Genomic DNA, 10,047 nt, shown 5'->3' on the forward strand with positions numbered 1-10,047 from the left:
AGCTGGCTCTGGAGATGACGGTAGCCATCATGTGGCCCCTTAGGCCCCATAAAAGGAAAGTCTCACATTTGATCCCAGTGCTGAGGTGTGCAGGGCAGAGCAGTCCCGGTGTGTATTGTGTCACTTGTCTATTGTACATTGTGTTGTTTGGGTATCTCATGTCTCTTACCTTAGCCCTTTGAAGGGCCTGTCAGAAACCTTGGCACCATTTTTAGTATCTGTGATCTCAGTGTTCCTTGCCTTGGCACCCATGCCATAGAACTTTAGACTTGGGAGCTCAGGCAGGTATCAGAATCTCATCTCTCTTTGGAAGCATCCAGTCAATGTCTTTTCAGGTCTTGTTCTAAGCTGTACAGAGAGCCGTGCCCCACAAGGATCATTGTGAGCATTGAGTAGTGTACAGAAGCAGTTGTTATTGCTGAGGTCTCAGTTTCTGGTGCAGCTCTAAACATGTACTCTTGTTCTTTTTATTTTAGGTGGTCCACTTGCAATCTATCTTAGCTGAGCACGACCATGGCAGGTTGGTGCAACCTTAAGGTATTGGTGTGGCATACTTGTCACGTTAGGGAGGTTGTGTTTTCACAGTATCTCAGCATGCTTTTTTGCTTTGTTTCTTTGCAGGTGTTGTCGTTGCTCTAGGCATGCCCAGGAACAGAGGGAGGGCAGGTGAGTAGTTGTTTAGGCAGGCTGACTCATAGGTGAGCGTTACACAGCAGCATGCTAAGCGTGTACCTTTTCTTATTGCAGGTATCTCCTGGGCACCCTCTGGAGTCAAATCGAGATTTGAGGTGAGCTGGGGCAGTGGTGCGGAGGAGTCCTGGGGATTACTGTTTTTGAGGGCAATAGTCACCTTTTCTGTTTTGTCTTAAGTACCCTGAGGAGGCTTGTAGCCGAAGCTTGGAAACGACAGCACTGAAGCACACGTGGAGAACATCCCAACATCCAAGCGACGGTGGCTTTTGTCTGCTTGTCTTCCAAAAGCTAAGTGTGGGGGCTACTGGTTGGGAGAAGGGGAAAAACCTTTTCTATCACAGGGGGCAGGCAGTTTGATGTCAGCTTAGTGGAGAGGTCTGTAGTGGGACAGGCTCTCTGGAAGTAAAGGGAGAGGGTTTCTCCTCAGCCTCACCAGAGCCTTTGCCGGTCAGGGCAGTTCCGACCCATCCCCAGATTCTCGTGAACTTTGCGTCATCAGCCTTCCTCGACTCGACGTCGTCACGGATCTTTCCCCCGAAGAGCTCGCCTTCAGGTCCGGAGCTATCGCCACGGTCACCCGGCAGTCTGCTTCTTTCTCTAGGTTTACTCAGCCTCTTGAGCATTCTCTTAACTGCTTTGCTACTAACCTCTTTTAGTGAGTTACATTTCATCATCATGTGCTATCATCATAGGGCTTTCTTTCCTTTTACATCATCGGCCTCTGGCTCATCTTGCAGTAGGAATCTTGGGTCCATAAGGTGAAAGTGCTGGGCAGCGTGTCTATGTTATGTTGTCTATGGTATGTAGTCTGTGTCCACTGTCTTCCGTGTAGTAGGCTTTTGTTACGTCTTGATGCTTTATCAGCAGAATTCTGTGCCATATAGGCTGTATTTTACTTACATTCCTTCCCAGATATCACTTATTCCGGCATCTTTACATTTTTACTCTTTGAGACAGGAAGGATTACACAAGGTGTTCTCATCCATCTTTCTTCTCACCACCTGCTTTGGTAGTGTCTTTTTTTCCATGCCATTCTCTTGGACTTCTAGAGGGAGTGTCTTACTCCCTCCTCAGGTGACTGCAGTAGTTCTGTAGGTTCCATCTTCTCAAAGGGTATACGGCTCAAGAGTTAATCTTCCAGAGAGTTATCTCAAGTCCTGGCTTATATTGTCTGTACCTATGTTGGCTCACATTGTGTGTACTTACACTATACATACACTTGCACTGTATGCGTCGGCTTATATTGGGTGTACTTACGTTGTATCACTTAGGACTGGAGCTTCTCTGCCCTGGCATGTAATCACAGTTAGGTAGAACAGTTATATAGATTTTACTGTTCATCTGTCTTCTATGGGATTTTGGGTAGAAAATTTATTGGTCTAGAGGGGGGACAAGTCCTAGCTGTCAGCCACTCGTTGACTGCTTTCTATCGTCTCACAGGTCCCCAAGGCTACCGATTTCCACAGAATCTACCATTTGATGTCAAGGAGCGGCAGCCAGAAGGTGTGTCGCAGCACATTCTTCAGTGTCTCAAGTAAGGGCTGCAGTGAGTGTGTAAGTTGGAAGAATGTGTGAGTGTATGTGACAGCATGTGACTGTGTCTGTCTGTGTCCGATTGTCTCTGCACATGTGAGTGCATTCTGACTGGATTTAAGCTTGTGTGTGTGACTTTTGCCTTTCAGGTTTTTCAACTCATTTTTAAATTTAGAATAAAAAACCCTCAGCTGCGGTCCCCCCCCCGCTGGGTATTTTTTTCCTCAGTCCTGGTCGGTATGTGAGGCGACGTTCATCGCCAAAGTTTGGGTGCAGACCATCCAGGGACTTGGGTTTTTGTCAGGCAGAAGGATTTTTTGGAGGCTCCTGGGAACCACGTTCCCTAGGACCAATGATTGCTGGGTGTAATTTAGCAGTTATGATGAGAGTGATGGTGAGTTCGTGTGTAATCTGAAGGGGGTGTTAATGGTAGATGAGTGTTGTTCTCTGTGTGCTTTTGTTGTTTTGGGTTTCCTGTAACAATAAATCAACATGTATTGAAAATAGAAAAAGGTTGTCTTGTGTTTAGCTCTGCATTGCTCTGCATTTGCATTAGTTGCTGCATTTCCCTGTATTGCTCTGTATGTAAATTAGACTTTTACCGTCTAGGGATTGTATCTGCACTTGCATTTGTATACACTGTTTCCATGTATTTTGCTCAAGTGTAAATAAAAACATTCATTTAATAAAGTTGAATCACCCCTAATAAAGATACCCCCTGCCCTTCCCTACCCCCACCCTGGCTCCTGTCTTTTTTTTGGTGTGGTTTTGTCAGTTCTTTCCACTGTCTTTCTTCCTTTTGCTCCTCACTTTACTTTTCTATTTCTAACTTAATTTCCATCTGTCTCTAACCCTTTGTTTCTGTTTTTCACTCTTTCTGACACTGTGTCTCTGCTTCTGTACCTCTGTTTCCATCTGCTTCCTTTTTTCTGTTTGTCCATTTCATTATTTGTCTGACTCTGTATTTATTTTTCTCTTTTGTCTATACTTTGCACCTTATTTCTTTTTCTTTATAACTTCCACCCTCACTCTTCTTGCTTCTTTTTCTCCCTGTGTTCTCCTTTTCCTTGGTTTGTCTTTTTGCTCTTAGTCTTTCCTTTTTCACTCTACCCCTAAGTTTTCACTTTAATCCTAACCACTTTCTTTTCCCTCTAACTCCTCTCTTTCTTCAGTTTTCCCACCCTCCTTTTCTCTCTGTCTGTCTCCGTCTTCTTTTCTCTGTTGCAACCTGAAAACAGCGTTGATGGTAGAATATTGCCTGGGCCTGTGATGGCACCTGTTGGGCGGGAGCTGAAATCACTGTGGGGCTGGTAAGTGGATGGTGGGGCTGGGACTTTGAATGAAAATGGAAAAGGTACTAGATCTGAGCAACCTGTCATTTTTCTATCTGTTCCTTGGTAAATGTTACAAACATCTTTGTTGGCTGCCTTCCTTAGGAGCTAAAACGTGTCTTAAGGTTTAAGTGCCTGGTGAAACGTGCTGACATTTCTGATGTTGCTTACAGGACTCAGGGGCACTGTGCATGTGGCCAGCTATGCAGAATATTCCACCAGCATGTCTTGAGGAGACAGCCTATGAGCCTGCATTTCTTGTACCATGGGCTCTTTTGCAGCATATTCTACTGTGGCCTTTCACAGGTCTGGGCTGTAGTGTGCAAAATACGATTTTCTTCCACTCCTTGTTTCCTTCCCCAGCTGTCACTTGCATTTGAATCAGTGTGCGAGATGAGTGCGTCCGTGGACTGAGGTGAGCTCAGTTCTGCCAGCAGGAGTTTGACAAGACTCTCTGATGCAGGGCATCAGTTCACTCAGCATTACCTGCATGGTTGCATCCTTATCTAATTTTTTTTGATTACAGAAACTCATCATGTGTATATATATATATAAAATAGATATTTTATAGCAGTTGCAGGTAAACTGTCAGGGTTGGTTTTTGAAATATTTTTTAACTAAAATATTGTATAATTATGCATGTGATTTTTAACATTTAATACACAAGAATAAATCTCTTGCTGGTTTTAGAGTCTTGCATTGATAGTCTGTGCCGTTTCTCTTTACCTGTTTCAGGAGAATTCTTAGGAAACCTCTGTACCCTTGAGGCAGTTTTGCTGTCTGTTCTCAATTGTCTTCTGAAAATCAGACCATTCATTGTGCTGTGCAAAACATGTCTTAGCCTCTCATCACATTAATTCTGAGCACACTGTGTGTCTGGCGCTCTGCCTTTTCCTCTGTCCTTCTCCATGGCCCACTCCTGTTCTTCTTTTATTCTGTGTGGTGATTTCCATGCCGTTCTTTCTCACTGGATGCTTGTGAACCATTCCCTATCCCTGTTCTTTTTTAATCCCTCTCTGTAATGCTGCCCATCCCAGTCTGGTTTTCTTTGGTTGGTTGTGTTTTGTTTTGTTTTTTTTGTTTATGCCTTCCTTGTATTCCTTTTATGTTCTTGGTGTCTCTCTAGTGCTCCCGTGTGCCATTGTTTCTCCACTGGATCCTTGTGTGCCATTCCCTGTCCCCGTTCTTTTTTATCCCTCTCTGTTATGCTGCCCATCCCAGGTTTTGTTGTTGGTTTTGGTTGTTTTTTCAACTTCATTCTGCACCCCGTTCTTACTTTTCTTTCTGTGTCCTTTCTGCTGCCCCTCCCTCTTTCTGCCTCTCTCCTGTGACTGTAGGGCTGGGGAGGAACTTCCAGGGGCTGCCCCCCATTCTTGTTGCAGCAGAATCCCTTTTGGGGGCAATGTACTCGTGGAAAGGGCTTGAATAAAGCACCACTCTGCTGTCCAGGGCAGTTTGATTCCTTCTGTGCCTTCTTTGGGGGTCAGGAAGTAAGGCTGAGGGAGAGGGGCTGGAGACTTGGGGGCTCTTATGTCATTTGGGGCACCGTAATGTTCCTAGGAGGGAGAGCCAGGCTGTAGCCGTGATATTTTCTGAGAAATCCTTTCCTTAGCATTTTTTCTCCTGAGAGGCTGAAAGGCCTCAGGAACAAAATGTAAATAATGATTATCTGCTGCTGTGGAATGCAACAGGTGGATCTGTGATTGGTGTCATGTGGGTGTTTCTAATTAATGGCCAATCACATCTAGCTGGCTAGGACTCTGTCCCAGACACAAGCCTTTGTTATCATTCTTTCTTTTTCTGTTCTTAGCTAGCCTTCTGATGAAATCCTTTCTTCTATTCTTTTAGTATAGTTTTAATAATATATATATCATAAAATAATAAATCAAGCCTTCTGAAACATGGAGTCAAATCCTTGTCTCTTCCCTCATCCTAAGACTCCTGTGAACACCGTCACACCAGGCTGTGATGGAGGAGCAGGTGAGTGGGGAATGAAGGGGGGGGGTCATGCTGGGTTACCCTCCCCCAGAGGGACCAAAAGCTGCCAGAAAATTCACACGGAGGAGTGGGTGTAGCACACCAAAACCTGTCAAGTTTTTCGTTTTTATAGGTATTGGCAAGAATTGGAATTTATCTCTAAAACCATTTGGAAAGAATCTATCCATTCTATTGTATACAGGAATGTAGGAAACTCTGACTAGAGATGCGTAGTCGTTTTGAAACCAATGTTCTAACGTTTTTACCTAGGAATGAACCAATCAAGTGCCCTTAAACCGTAGGAACAGCTGCTGGGGCTGAAGGGAATAAATACAAAAGGCTCTCCGGCAGCTTCGGCCTCCGTTCCCTGCCTGCCCCAAGATGCGTCCAGCCCGGCCCGGGGGGCGGTGCTGCCACCTTGTGGGCACAGAGCGGTACTGTGCACAGAGAGGAGCGGTGAAGCACAGTTAGGAGTGCAAAGGGGCGTGACCGGGCTTGAGCGGCCGCCGTGCGGGGCCGTGGCTGGGAAGAACGACAGCGGCGGGGCCGGTTTCGGCGGGCGGCGGAGGCGCGGAGGGAACAGGGGAACAGAGCTGCCATTTCAAGACGGCGAAGCACCCGCGTACCAGGACTCTGCATGAGCCGGGTCGGGCTCCAGCCACACTCGAGATGGCGGCCGCGGCAGGACTCCGGCAGAGGCGTCACCGCCGCTCCCTGCCGCCGTTCGCGGGGCTCCGGTGCCGCTGACCCCGCCAACCGTTTTCTCCCGCCGGGAAAAGCAGCAGAAAATGGCGCCGAGAGCGCGGGATCGGCGTCGGGACCGGGTTGAGGCAGCCAGCAAGAGAAACGTGTGAGGAGCAGGGGATGCTTAAGAGTACCACAACAAAGATGGCGGCTCGGGCGGGAGTGGCTTCTGCCAGTACCAAAGATTGCGGAGAGGAAATCCAGGAGCAATGCCTGCTGGCATCCTGGGCTTGTCAGGTAGGTTTTGTACTTGATTGCAAGGCAGTTTTCCTGCCTGTGCAGGGGGTGAAAACTGGAAAGGAGAGACAAAAATGTCACTTTTTACGCCACATCCAAGATGGCGGCTCAGGGCGGCGCTCACTTGCCCTTCCAATGATGGCGGCAGTGTGCTCATGCGCCTTGGGTAGGGAGAAGAGAGGGCGGTACGGGAAATAGCCCGCTCGGTCTGATGGAAAAGTGCTTTCTCCTGGGTCTGGGCGGCATTGAGGTCACAAGGAGTTCCAAATTATCCTTGTGCCTCTCCTGTTGTGACTAAGTCGGTGTTCCCTGAGTGGCTGCAGCTCCCTGCGTGTGGAGGGAAGAAGCCTGTGCTGGAGAATGGGAGGAAGGTCCCTGCTGGTTGCTGTGTCCTCGGTGGGCACAGAACTCTGGCCAGATGGCTTGGTGAGTATTGAAAATGTGAAAAATGACTATTTTGTGATTGACTTTTCGCAAATATTAAAATGAATACTATATGTGTTGTGTTAGAAAGTAATGCTGTATTAATTCTCTTAAGTAGTGTGTTAAATATAGTTTTAGGTTGTAACAAAATGTTAAAATAGAAACTATGCTACGTAGGAGACTTTTTTTAAAGAAAGGACTTGCAGTGAGATAGCAGCCACTGGGCACCTAAATCTTTCAGAGAAAAAGAATTTATTGCTCTCTTATCAGAAGAAATGAACTTCTTCCTGCCTCAAAGGCGCTGTTAGGATTCAGAGGAAGAAGTTGATGATGACCAGACAGAATCCTGTATTTGAATGGAATTTATGCATCATGTATAAGATGTATGAATATGCAACAGGCTGTTGTTTTTAAGGGTTAATCCTTTGTTAATGGGGGTCCTTTTTTGGGCTTATTTTGCCCAGAAAAAGGTACCCGGACGTCCGTAACTCTTTGTTTTTGTTGTCTCATATTGTCCTAATTCAAATTGTGCACATTATTATTACTCTAATTGTATTACTATATTTACAACAATTTAATTACTGTTAAACTTTTGAAATTTTAAAAACAAATGATTGGTATTTTTCACAGGATCAATCCTGCTTCCTTTTCACTGAATTGTTGTAATGAGTCATCAGCTTTTAGCCAGCCTCGGTTCAGTTTCTTTTTCACGAATTTTTTTGTTGTTTTGATCCTGAACTTGCCAAACCCTTAAGTTTGCTAAATTAACCCTGAGCAGGTTCTACAAGCCAATGCTGAGGGGATTGGGGATTGGATAGTTAGGATCTTATGGCCCTTCAAGGGTTGGGTTCACCCCCCGATTTTGGTGCCAAGGGAAACTCCAAGTTAACATGGATCAAAATAGGAAACAGTTCCCTCATCAAAGTCAGCTTTCCAAACCTCTCTTCAGGATCCAAAAGAAATGGGAATGCCCTTGGCAAAAAAGGTGCTTTTGAGACAAAGCAAGCTTAAAATGCCTGTAAGTGGGAAATCCAGGAGAAATGGCTGCTGGCAGACATCCTGGGCTTGCCAGGCAGGTTTTGTACTTGATTGCAAGGCAGTTTTCCTGCCTCTGAATGGGGTGGCACCTGCATCCCACTGGAAAGGGGAGGGAAATAATTCCCCTCCTTCCCTGGCCCAGCCCCGGAGTGGGAGCAGCTTGCCCTTATCCTGGAGTTATCCTGCTCCTGCCCAGCATCCCTCTGGTAGCGTCATGTGCTTCCCAAGCCCCCAGCACTGATGGATCTAAACAAGGAGAACAGTCCCTGTTCCTTCTCTTCTCCATCCTTGATGTTCCTGGGCCCTGCATCTCCCTGGCTATTCCCTGTCTGACTCCTCATCTCCATCCCACCTTCTCCTGGTCACATCTGAGCCTGAGATGTGTGTAGCAGCAAATCCATTCCTTTAAAGGAAGCCCAGTGCAAAGAGCATCCAGCTGCAGGTATAAGTCTTCCTGCATTTCATTTTTCTCTGTCTGCAGGCTCTGTCTTCCTGCATTTCATTTCTCTCTGTCCAGTTTTGGAGGGTTTCTCTCCGTGCTTTCCTGTGACCCAGATGTGTCCCTTCCTTTGTCCAGATCCAGTGCCAAAGGATTGAACAACTGATGAGTGGGGTCTGGGATGAGAATGGTTCTGCTAAAATTAGGGAAAGAATGCTAGAAGAAAAACGAGCTTCCTTTGAATGTCTGGAATAAAAACACTGGGAAAGGGCAGTTTTTAATTCAATTTGGTGCCACCCCCCCTTTTTTATGGCTAAAACTCCATGGTGAGCAATCCAAGCCAAAAGATGAAATGCAGGAGTCTTTGATTCTGCAGTGAGCTTAACTTCCCTTTTCTCCTCTCTTTCAGGACAGGGAGAACCACTGAACTTGTCCTGGCCTTGCCAAGGTGTTTGAGCTGCCAAACCCAAACTGGTCCTGATGATGGAGGACTTAAGAAATTACTCAATCCAACTAAATGCTCTAAAAAGGGAGATGGTTTGATTATAAAAATATTTCTGCATGAGACTGGGAAGAGATTGGGAAGAGTTAAACCCCCCAATTCTGCATAACAACACAAGGATTTTTTAATTCTTGGCTTTTTTTTTTCCTTCCTTTGAATGGGTTTGTTTGTTTCCCCTTGGAGACTGCACACACAATAGGCAGATTTTTCAATTAAGCCATTTTTTCCCACTTTTAGTCTTCAATGGAGCCCAGGTGCCAATTGTTTGCTGCTTGGTTTCTGCCTTCCCTTTCCTGCCTACAGCTTAACCCCTTTCTCTCCTTCCTGCGTTTTGGCTGTGACTGGTCATGCAGATGATGCTGATGCAGATGGCTGATAAATAATTATCAAACAGCTTGGGAATGGTCTGTGTCAGGTATCAGTAACATTAAAAAATGCAGTATATGGACCATCAACCAATGAATTTAGCAACAGTTGGATAGTAACCAATCATCTTTCCTTTGAAGCCCTCTTCATAGCATATTTACTTGTAAAAGGAAAGCATTTGGTTTTTATTTTAAAAAATACTACAAATCACCAACAGCCAGCTTAAGTGAGCATGGAAGACTGACAAAGACATTGTAATGTTTTTTCTTTTAAATCCCTCACAACCCCATCACGTATTGGGGAGGCAGCTCAGTGAGTTTCAGCCCACAGCTGCCATCCTGTGCTCATGGAGAGCAACCTCTCCAGCTGTCCCAGCCTCAGGAAAGCACAGAAGAGGGCTTTACACAGATCAGGGATCAAGCTAGGCCCAGGTTGGGCTCAGCTCAGTCTGCATGGCACTGTTAGAAGCCTTAAACCCTTTTCCTATCAGATTGATTGTGGTTGTGGTGCAGCCACTGTGTTGCTGTCAATGTGCTCCCCTGCAGCCTAGCCTGACATGGTGAGCAGGGGCTTGGGGTTCTGCCTCATGTGTTAAACATCAAACCAGAAGATAAAACAACAGATAAAACCCCTGCCGTGCCATATGCCTCACTCTGCACCACTGCTATGAGAGGAGGGTGGAAGACCCAGTCAGTTTTAGCTCTGTAAAGAAGCTCCAGAGCAGTGATGAGTGCCTGAATCACATCCCCTGCAGCCATCAGGGG

General features: G+C 46.0%; 2 long non-coding RNA genes across 5 annotated transcripts; both read left to right on the plus strand.

Annotated features, from left to right (window-relative positions):
* Positions 1-4,256, plus strand: LOC139601933 (uncharacterized). Of its 4 annotated transcripts, none has more exons than XR_011683065.1 (6): positions 1-520; positions 622-666; positions 748-788; positions 883-1,294; positions 2,134-2,227; positions 3,465-4,256. It is a non-coding gene; the product is annotated as an uncharacterized lncRNA (long non-coding RNA). The 4 variants fall into 4 exon arrangements; XR_011683066.1 differs by having other exon boundaries at positions 3,731-4,256; XR_011683068.1 differs by having other exon boundaries at positions 883-1,246; positions 3,731-4,256.
* Positions 4,257-6,525: 2,269 nt separating this feature from the next.
* Positions 6,526-9,372, plus strand: LOC139601932 (uncharacterized). Its single transcript, XR_011683064.1, has 2 exons — positions 6,526-6,941; positions 8,825-9,372. It is a non-coding gene; the product is annotated as an uncharacterized lncRNA (long non-coding RNA).
* The last annotated feature ends 675 nt before the right edge of the window (positions 9,373-10,047 follow it).

This window comes from Agelaius tricolor, unplaced genomic scaffold (genome assembly GCF_023055355.1).
Source record: "Agelaius tricolor isolate 1412-34295 unplaced genomic scaffold, bAgeTri1.0.p SCAF_32, whole genome shotgun sequence".
NCBI classification, from domain to species: domain Eukaryota; kingdom Metazoa; phylum Chordata; class Aves; order Passeriformes; family Icteridae; genus Agelaius; species Agelaius tricolor.